At 43.4% G+C, this 10,505-nt stretch overlaps 1 long non-coding RNA gene across 1 annotated transcript in view; it reads right to left on the bottom strand.

The window, feature by feature from the left end:
- Nucleotides 1-292: 292 nt before the first annotated feature.
- The window catches only part of LOC116078401, an 18,779-nt gene continuing 8,566 nt past the window's right edge, over nucleotides 293-10,505 (bottom strand). Inside the window, exons 4-6 of the long non-coding RNA XR_004113527.1 lie at nucleotides 2,310-2,527; nucleotides 740-883; nucleotides 293-512 (exon numbers count right to left, since the gene is read on the bottom strand). This is a non-coding gene — a long non-coding RNA (uncharacterized LOC116078401). The remainder of the gene's footprint in view (nucleotides 513-739; nucleotides 884-2,309; nucleotides 2,528-10,505) is intronic.

Here is a 10,505-nt window from a genome sequence, read left to right as displayed (position 1 = left end):
CAAGCAATTACACATGCGTATGTCCCTACATGCATATTGAACATTACAATAGAGTGCCGAGTGGAGCACAGTACTCATTTGTTTGTTTAATTCATATTTACTGACCGACTCTAGTGCAAAGTGCACAATTCAAGACAGTTATCAAAAGAAAAAAGAAGCCAGAGGTTTCTATTCTCATTGGTACCTTAGTGTTTGGATACACAAAACATAAGCACCTCACACTAAAACGTGATTTCTTTTATTTCAATTTTTTTAAACATATGGGGGAGCATGTGTGTGTGTGTGTGTGTGTGTGTGTGTGTGTGTGTGTGTGTGTGTAGAGGCCAGAGTCGGAAAATGAGTAAATTCTTCAATGGCTCTTCCCATTGCATATTGAGGCAGGTCTCCTTCTGAAGCCAGAACTTCTAGTTTCTGCTAGTCTGGCTAGCTAGCTGATGCCCAAATTGTCATATGTAAAGTTTTGGATGAGAACATCCCAGGCAGAGAAGACAGCGAATGAGACCCTGGAACTCCTGAAAGAGGAAGCAGAGATTCACAACCTGGCCTCAGAATCCCGGAGGATCCCCCTTGTAATGCCCTCTGGAATATGGAGCAAGGACCAACCACCAGATTAAAAACAAAACCAAAAACTATAGGAATCTAAATTCTCCTCAGGGAAAGATGGCTTTGCAACCATCAGAACTTGTCCAGAGCCCCTGGAGAGTGCACACAGTCCCCTTCAGGGGAGTTGGCACCCCACCTTGTATTAATCCTTGCTGTCAACTTGACTGTTGCTGGACTCATCCAGGGGATAGGTTTATGAATATGTCTGTGAGGGTGTTCCAAGCATGCTTGACCCAATCTTGAAGACAGGCAGCAGCATCCCATGGGCTGGGGTTCCAGACTGAATAAATAAGGAGAAAAAAAAAAAAAGGCAAAGCCAAGCTGAGCGCCAGCATTCAGTGCTCTTGACTTCCTGAGAGCAGACTCAGGTGACCAGCCGCCTCATGTCCCTGCCACCACGCTCCCCATGCTGAACTGTCGGCTTGAGCTATGAGCCAAAGCCAACCTTTCACTTCTTAAGTCACTGATATCACACATACCACAGCAGTGGGAAGAGTGTAACTAATGTCCTTGCTGAGCTGACTTCCCCATGGCTCCTGGGTATCCCCCTCTCGGTGAGGAACAGAATCCAGTTTCCCATGTAGGGAATTCCTTACCTCTCATGCTCGTCAGCTCTCCAGTACTGTGACACATGTCTAAGGCCATCCAACTATAAAGAGGACGGGTATAGTCTGACTCATTCATTGTCTTGGAGGTTTCCGCCCATAGCTGGTTGCTCCCAGTGCTTGGCTGTGATGTAAGAGCCCGTCATTTGGGGGATCGCAGGACAGCACAAAGTGAATGAGAGAAATAAAGAAACATGCTTTTTCCTTTGAGAGTGTGTTCCCAATGACAAGAAGATCTCCTACTAGGCTCTACCTCTTAGGGTCTCTTCCCTCTTCCAATTGTACCAGGCTGGGGCTAAGCCTTTAAGCACATGGACCTCTGGGTGACATTCATAGATACACTTAATTGTTATGACATCCTTGGCTAAAGTAATGCCTCTGGCTGAAGACATCTGATCTAAGACTGGCCATACAGATCCCCACTCCCAACCCCAACCTTAAAATGCCTCTCTGCAGCAAGGTGTGGTTTGGGAGACTGTGCAAAGCTGGTGTTTCTATGGCAACCTTGTTGTTTCTATGGAGGAAGGGAGGGGTAATCTGACTGACTGTAGGATGTGGCGACCACCTCAAGCCACCTAGCATCATATTTTGCCTCAGGGTGGGAAATACTGACGTGCTGCCCAAAGAATTGCCTGGTGGGTTTAAAGTCCATAAATATCCTGATGGAGAGCTGGCATGAGCAATTGTCCAGGTCTCTGGTTCTTGAGCTCCCCAGTCTGGTTTGCAGCTATTTTATTCTGGAATAAATGTTTTTTCCATAACATTAATACCCTTCCAATTTCACTGGCTCAAGGCTACAGTGAAAGCCTTGCACCACAAGCAAGCCTTGCACCACAGCAGGCTGATATGGCTGGGAACTGGCCCGCAATGAGATGATGATAGGACTGTTAGACTCTCCATCAATGCTGTGGTTCTCTGATAAATACAAATCTAATCAGCCATGCTCATCAGAACCCACAGACTCAGATGCACTGCAGAGACCCTGCAGGGCTTCATGGTGTAAGCAGACAGGCTGGCTTCTAGGCACTTGAAAACAATGAGATAAAGTGTGACTTGCAGTCCCAGAGATGAGATTCCAAAAACAAGCTCAATGGAACTTACACTGATGGTCAGAAGACTACGGGAGGGAAGGTTGCCAGGCAGGCGGTCACCTATTCAGACGTCGTTGATCCATAATGAGTTGCTGGAGTCAATGTGTTGGGGAGCGGTAGGAACCAGGAATATAAGCAGCATCGGGAAGTCTTAGCATGGCTCCTCTTCAGTAACAAACCAGTCTCAAGGAAGCCTGGAGAATTCTTCATAAAACCTTATTATGCTTCCTGCTAGAAAACACTTTTGTTAGGGAGTGGGTTTTTAGAGATTTATTTTATTATTCACTTATATGTGTGTATACCAGTGTGTGCCTGTGTGCATGTGTGTATGCATATGTGTGTGCGTGCATGTGTGTGTGTGTATGTGTGTGTGTGTATGTGTGTGTGTGTGTGTGTGTGTGTGTGTGTTCCTGTGTGTTCATGTGCCTACAGAGGCCAGGAATAATGGGCAGGTGTGAACCACTGTTCCAGTACTGGGAACAGAACTCTGTTCTCTACAAGAGCAGCAGGTGACCTTAATTTAAGCCTGGTCTTGTTTTGTTTTGTTTTGTTTTGTTTTCTGTGAGATAAGGCCTCATTGTGCACCCTCAGATTGATCTGAAATTCATTATGTGGCCCGAGAATGCCTTTGAACTCATGGAAATTCTCCTGTTTCAGCCTACCTAGCCCTGGGCTAATATTTCTATTTCTATATTCAGTGCCTCTGATGAACCCTGGTATCTACTCCTGCACGTGTAAATTTGTCTATGAAGCTGGGGGTGGGGTGGGGGTGGGAAATTTGAGGTTCTCAACCTTTGGGACATGAAGGAGAGTAGATTGAGTGTTGCATGGAATTCAATATAGAAAAAAGTTCTTACTCATTCACAATCAACCTTTTGCAGAAAATTTTTTCTGCAAAGATGCCCCCATTTCTTTATATCTCCAGCTAAAGGGAGAGCATGCTGGTTTGCAGAACAGGGAACCCCTTCTCTCAGCTTTGCTAAACTCACCGGGCTGGGAAAATAATACCATTTTCAGAAAGTCACTTTTATAATACCAGAAATCATTGATGTCCCCTATTTCTTACCTTAGAGTCGTGTTTCGTAACAGCATTAAGAAAACAAAGCAAACTTGATGGGAATTCATTGTCTTCCCCCTCTTTAAATTATTTAGTAACCTGGGAGAGCTAAGAAATTGTCTCTGCTCCGATAAAATGTCCTATGCTAATTGTGGCCAGCAAATGAGTAATTATAACCGATTAACTCAAGGCAGGAAAGGGCTGAGCCGCTGTGAGGGGTTACAAGTGCAATTCGGTGGCTCGGCCTACCAAATCTTCACTCAGAATCTCTCTGAAGACTCCAGAAGAGAAGCTTTGCAACCAGAATCGAAGGGGACCAGCTTTCTGATGGTGTCCTGGGGGACTCCGATGAAAGTCAAGCAATTTGAAGAATCCCCTCAGGTTCTACTCAGCGGAATTCCTGACCTCTGCCTCATCCTATCTGTCATGAGCCTTTATCAGGAGGAGATGCCAAATCACAAGCCATTTGGTGGCATATAATTGCTTGACACTGACAGCAACGGCTATATATCTTCTCGGTAGAAGGAGGAGTGGGTACTTTAAATAGAGGAAGACAGATGACAAATGCGGATCTCCATAAATATGAAAGGAAATCAAACTGACACAACACCAAGACGGATACCAAACTAAAGCAGAATATGGATTAAGTAGAAATGGAGGGACATGATTAATAATGTACGGCTTCTAATCACAACCTCCAGTATCTACCGGGAAAGCTGATGATTCTAGAGGAAAAAAGGAGTGGAGGGGAGGAGAGAAAGGAGTAAGATGAGGAAGGAGGGGGAGGGAAGGAGGAAGACAAGAGAACTGGGAAAGACAATTCAGTGAAGCCTTGATGTGATCTGTGATGGTGTACGAAGCGCTGCGATAAACATATTACATGCTGTGATCAATGTATGAAGCACTATGATTGGCGTATGAAGCATTGTAATAAATACATGAAGTACACTGTGATCAGTGTATGACACACTGTGATCACCGCATAGAACATTAATCAGAGTGTGAAATGCTGTGATTGGTGTATGAAGTGTTGTGATTGGTGTATGAAGCTCTGTGATTGGTGGTGTATGAAGCGCTGTGATTGGTGTATGCAGCACTGTGATTGGTGTATGAAGCGATGTGATCGGCGGGCGGTGGTGGTACACGCCTTTAATCCCAGCACTTGGGAGGCAGAGGCAGGTGGATTTCTGAGTTCGAGGCCAGCCTGGTCTACAGAGTGAGTTCCAGGACAACCAGGGCTACACAGAGAAACACTGTCTCGAAAAACCAAAAAAAAAACAAAAAACAAAAAACAAAAAGTGATGTGATCATTGTATGACACACTGTGATCAGATTATAGAACACTAATCAGAGTATGAAACGCTATGACTTGTGTATGAAACACCCTGGTACATGAAGCTCTGTGATTGGTGTATGAAACACTGCGATTGGTGTATGAAGCACTGTGATCTGTTTTGTGGCTACAGTCTTCAGTGATCCTGAACTGTCCTAAAAGAAAGATTTTTCACAATCTCTACTTACTTGCCTACTACCTAACGAAAATCTCAAGGTTTGTCTGTCTGTTATGTATTCTTTAATACTCTGTAATTCTAAACACAGGAGAAAAACACAGCAAGTGCCAGGTCCTGGTCTTTAGCACATAGTATCTAGCTCAAATTTAATTACCCTATTCTAAAATATATCTTTTTTTTCTTTTGGGGAGGTGTGTATTTACGTGTGTGTGTATGTGTGTGTGTGTGTGTGTGTGTGTGTTCATGGTCACGTATGCGTGGCTGCACATGTATGGCAGTGCATGTGTGCATATGTGTGCACATGAATGTGGCATACAGAGTTGAAGGCAAATGCCCTTTTCAATCAATCTGCCCTTATTTATGGAGGCAGGGCCTCTCTTTAAACCTGAAGATCATCAATGCTGGCTAATCTAGCTAGCCAACTTGCCTTGAGGATCTTTTCGTCCTGGGTTCTGGGTTTACTGGCAGCCAGTACTCTTGCCTGGCTGATACATGGGTTCTCGGGCTCTGAACTCTGGTCCTTATGCTTGTACACCAACGCTTTTATCTACTGAATCATATTTGCAGTCTCTAAGTTGCTTTTACTATATTTATTTATTTCCTCTGGGTACCATCCATTTATGCAAGGGAAATGGTTTACATTTGTGATTGTAACATTGTTAAGATCTTTTTACTTCCACGTACATAAACAGAGATAAACACAAATGAGATAAATAAGGGGGTGTGAGACAGGGGGAAGGGTGGGCTGACAGAATAAATAGTAATGGGTCCAGAGCGTTCCAGAGAAAAAGTTCTCGTATGAACACTGAAACAATTTCAGTCAGAAAATATCAGTTTAAAGGCAACCCCGATCCTTCATTTTACACATAAGGAAACCGGGGTCTGAAGATAAGCAGGAATCGCCCAGTCCACAGTATGAAATGGTTGACACAAACTTAACCTAAAAGTTCATCCTCTACTTCAATTACCTTTACCCTTACTTAATTTGTAGGTTTCTCCAAGTCTATCTGTGTTAGAATTGCTTAAATGTATCTGCTTTAGAAATCCAAGAAAGGATGCACCCACAAAAACAGTTGGAAAACTGGACAAAATGCAGGACCATGGTGGCATCTAGTGGCAATCTCTGGTAGTGCAGCTGTTTAAACGACCTTTGATTTTATCAGGCTTACCATGAAAGAAGAAATATTCTTTTGTGCATTGTTCCCCAGTTTGAGTTTGTCTGCTATGGCTATGAGATATACTTGAGCAGTAATGTTCCATATAGGATTATATGTCATATATATATATATATATATATATATATATGTCATATATATGTATGTATATATATATATATATATATATATATATATATATATATATATATATATATATATATATATTCATTCACATCATAGCAAAAGGCACATGACAAAGGCTTGTCATGGTACTGGTTATATTGAGTGGTTAGAGTGGTCCTGACTACCAGTATTCTATCTTATAAAGCTCCTGTTAATCCTTTTCTAATTAATAAAGGGTTCATGGAGTAACATTGCGAGAGTTTGCAAAACTGATGTTTCTGCTTGAAACCTCAATGAAGTAACAGTTGCAACATGGTAACCTAATGCTGTCATTTTCTCTAATAAAAGGGAGCCTTCCATATACTCCTGTTTTTTTTATTAGTGAATTCCTACCTCATCTAGAGCCTTAGACTAGACTTCACGAGCTGACTCAGGCATAGGTTCCATCATCTGTGGATGATGTGTCAGGCTGAGGTTATAGTTCTGTATTAATTACAGAGCACATCTAAAGCTTTCTATTTTGCTGCACTGGGGAATGGACCTCTGGTGTCATGCATGTGAGGTCATTGCTCTGCACTGAGCTACAACACAAGCCCTCTAAATCTTTACATAACCTGTATCCAGGCTGGTCCGTCACCTTAACTCCAACCTATCATCCTTAATTTTGAATAAAGGAAGTGTAGTGTGAACCAGAGAAATGCCCTGAAATATAACCTTGCCTATCTTAAAAGAAAGAAACAAAGAAACAAAGAAACAAAGAGAAAAAAAGGAAGAAAAAAGTAAGGGAGTTTCAATTGGGAAGTTGTTTATTAGTATTGGTTTTTTTTTTTTCTTCAAAAAATGTAAATGTTGTGCCAGTTAGAAAAGTATCAGAAAGTAGTCTAAGCAAAGATGATAGGACTATGACAGTTCTGTAATACAAGTTGGGGACCCTAAGGGACACATAGTGTGTTAGTCAGTGTTCACTGGCATATTAGGGACAAAGGTACATTATGTTTGTACTCATTCTCAAGAAGTTCTGTATGTTGTGTTGAGAAACAGAAAGCAAATATGGTGTACTGGCTGGTTTTCTGTGTCAACTTGATACAGGCTAGAGTTATCACAGAAAAAGGAGTTTCAGTTGGGGAAGGACCTCCATGAGATCCAGCTGTGGGGCATTTTCTCAATTAGTGATCAAGGAGGTAGGGCACCTTGTGGGTAGTACCATCTCTGGACTGGTAGTCTTGGGTTCTATAAGAAAGTAGGCTGAACAAGCCAGGGGAAGCAAGCCAGTAAGTAACATCCCTCCATGGCCTCTGCATCAGCTCCTGCTTCCTGACCTGCTTGAGTTCCAGTCCTGACTTCCTTTGGTGATGAACAGCAACGTGGAAGTGTAAGCTGAATAAACCCTTTCCTCCCCAACTTGCTTCTTGGTCATGATGTTTGTGCAGGAATAGAAACCCTGACTAAGACATATGGGAACTGGAGAAATGCCTCATGGTTAAGAGCATTGGCTACTCTTGAAGAGAACTCAGGTTCAACTCCCAGCACCACATGGGGGTTCAGAAGCATCTGTGACTCTAGTTCTAAGGGATCTGGCACCCTCTTCTGGCATCTGTGGGCACCTGTTTCTCTCTCTCTCTCTCTCTCTCTCTCTCTCTCTCTCTCTCTCTCTCCCTCTCTCTCTCTCTCTCTCTCTCTCTCTCTCTCTCTCTCTCTCTCTCTCTCACACACACACACACACAGCACAGACAGACACAGCACACACACACAGGCAAAACACTCAAACACATAACATCCAAGAAAAGGGTTCTTTTAAAGAAAGCAGGCAAATGTGTCTGAATGTCAATCACAGTTGAAGGGTGGGTGAGGGGTTAGTAACTTTTCTGTAAGTTTGAAATTATGTAAAATAAAGTTGGCCAATGAGGGAAAAGGGTAAGCTTTTAAGGAATTTTAAAATACTTTGTTAGAAAACAAACAAACCAAAATAAAAGGGTAAAAACTACACTAGTATCTAGAGACTTGAGAATCTCGAAGCACCAAAGCCTCAATTTCTTTTCATGGCTTTGACTAGTTTGAGATAAAGTGTGGCTCTTTTCATTAGGGAATTACCTTGCTAGTCAAGGAAATTTATTATACATTATTAGTTTAAATTCCCTGATTGTCTGAAAAGTCCCTCAAAAGCACACATGCGTATGAAAGCTCACACAGATAATATCATGATGTACAGAGATGATATCCAGGCAGAGCCCTAGCCTTGAACCCAACCAACCACTTAGGTAGGGAGCGAACCTAAAGTGTGCTCTGAAATACAATCCTTGCCACCTTAAAAGAAAATGGAATGCTAGTTGGAAACGTGATTTATTGGATATGGAGATATAGGGTAACGGCCCCAAAACGAATTAATTTGGTCATCAAATACTGGCTTATGTTATATTATCTTAAATTAATCTACCTTCCAATAAGTCTAGGATATATATCAACAGCATTTAAAATCATCCCCACACCCCCAAACAGGAGCAGGCATGCTGGCTGACCTGTCTCCAGGCCAGACATGGTGTCTGTGGTGGTTTGGGACTAGTGCTTGATGGGCTCAGTGTTCTGTCCTCCAGGGGTTGGCTTGTACCTCACCCACACCTCCACAGGGAGCCTCTCAGTCCCCTTTGCTTGTTCTTGTTGTTGCTTCCAGGGAGTGAGTATATTGTTTAAGGGGGAAAAATGGTCTGGGACCCGTAATTCAATAGTCATGAATTAAAATGGCCATTTAGGGCCTGAGAAGACAGCTTTGGGGGTAAAGTACCGCCTTGTAAGCATGAAGCCCCGAGTTCAGATATGCAGAATGAAGGGACTCTCCCCAGAGTCCTAATACGGGGTCTCCCCTTGTACATTTACAAACTGCCATTTTCCTATGTGCCACATCTGTCTCCTTTCTATCCAGAGGCAGTCCTTTGTTCTTTCCCTTCAGAGACAAATGTCCCTTCCCCCTCTCTCTTGTTCCCTTCCCTTTCTCCCTCATCTTCTTCTCTTATTCCCTGCCTTCTGTCCCCAGAAATAAATCTCCTTTGTGCAGAGAACTTGGTCTTGAGGGTCCTGAGCTGACGTTTTTCCTAACACTGAACCCATGTAAAGCTGAGAGTATTAGCCTGTGTCTTTAACCCAAGTGCATTTACACTTAGGTAGGAGACAGAGGCAGAAAATTCCTGGAAGCTTGCAAGTCAGCTAGCCTGGTAGGGTAGGAGATGCAGGAGACTGTCTAAAACAAGGTGGGGGATGGGAACAGACCTCTGCATGAGTGCATGGCATACCTGCACTCATATACACTAATACACGAGTACACACACGCACACACGCGCGCACACACACACACACACGCGAGAGCGCACACACATTTTTACATTTTCAATCTTGCAGCTTATCTAACCACTGTGGAAAGTCAGTTTCTCTGGCTGCTGTTCTGAGCAGCTGCTCTGTAGGCGGTGCTAGCATACAGGACGATATCCTGGGTAATGTGTAACACCTGACCCACCTCTAGCCTAGCCTGCCAGAGTTCATCAGCGGTCTCTAGCTTCCAGTCAATTGGAAGGGCTCCAGGCCTCACATACTCCACCAAACAGCACGAGCCTCCTAAGAACCCAAACTTCTACATCCAGCTCAGACTTCCTAACACCGCACCCCAGTTCCCCCATGATTTTATGACTAGTCCCCAACTATCTCCAGTCGGATGAGACGTCCACTCCCCACCCACTTCCTTCCTTTTGCCTCCTCGCCCTCTGACCCCTAGTTTGTCTATGAGGTGTTTCTGAATTGGAGGATGTGCCTTGCTTGCATCTGTAGCATCAGGACTGAGTGCTTGAAACATGGCCAAGGTGGATGATAAAATGAAGTTTTGATTTTTGAAATGGTATTTAAATAGTCATACGATTTAGTGGCTGTCGTAATGAATGATCAAACACCTTCGGGCCTCTGGCTGTTCCCCTTGCTGCTCCTTAGCACGTGTGTGCTTTGTCTTCTTTCCTGAAGGTTCAGACTGAATTCCACTTGCTGTGCACTTCCATAGGACGATGAGACAGAACAGGACAGTGTGGGGCAGGATGTGCATACACTCTGCCGGAACAAACTTTTAACTAATCATTTCCCATTGGCGCAAAGAAAGTGATATAGACTTCAGGGCCGCAGGACATTAACTGTTAACTGATTCTCACCAACATCAGCACTTTCACGAGATAGACGAGTTAGGCCAGGCCAGCCCTCTGCTGTCCTTGAACCCATAGCAGAAGGCAGCCCCAGATGGTCACAAGTCACAGTTTATCCCACCAACAGTGTTGCTGGGACTTTGCAGCATTTTAGAAATAGAGTCAACATTTTTTTTTTTTTTTTTT

Source organism: Mastomys coucha, unplaced genomic scaffold (genome assembly GCF_008632895.1).
Source record: "Mastomys coucha isolate ucsf_1 unplaced genomic scaffold, UCSF_Mcou_1 pScaffold5, whole genome shotgun sequence".
Lineage (NCBI taxonomy): Eukaryota > Metazoa > Chordata > Mammalia > Rodentia > Muridae > Mastomys > Mastomys coucha.
Note: the sequence above shows the minus strand (reverse complement) of the source record. Positions and strands in the feature narration are given on the sequence as shown.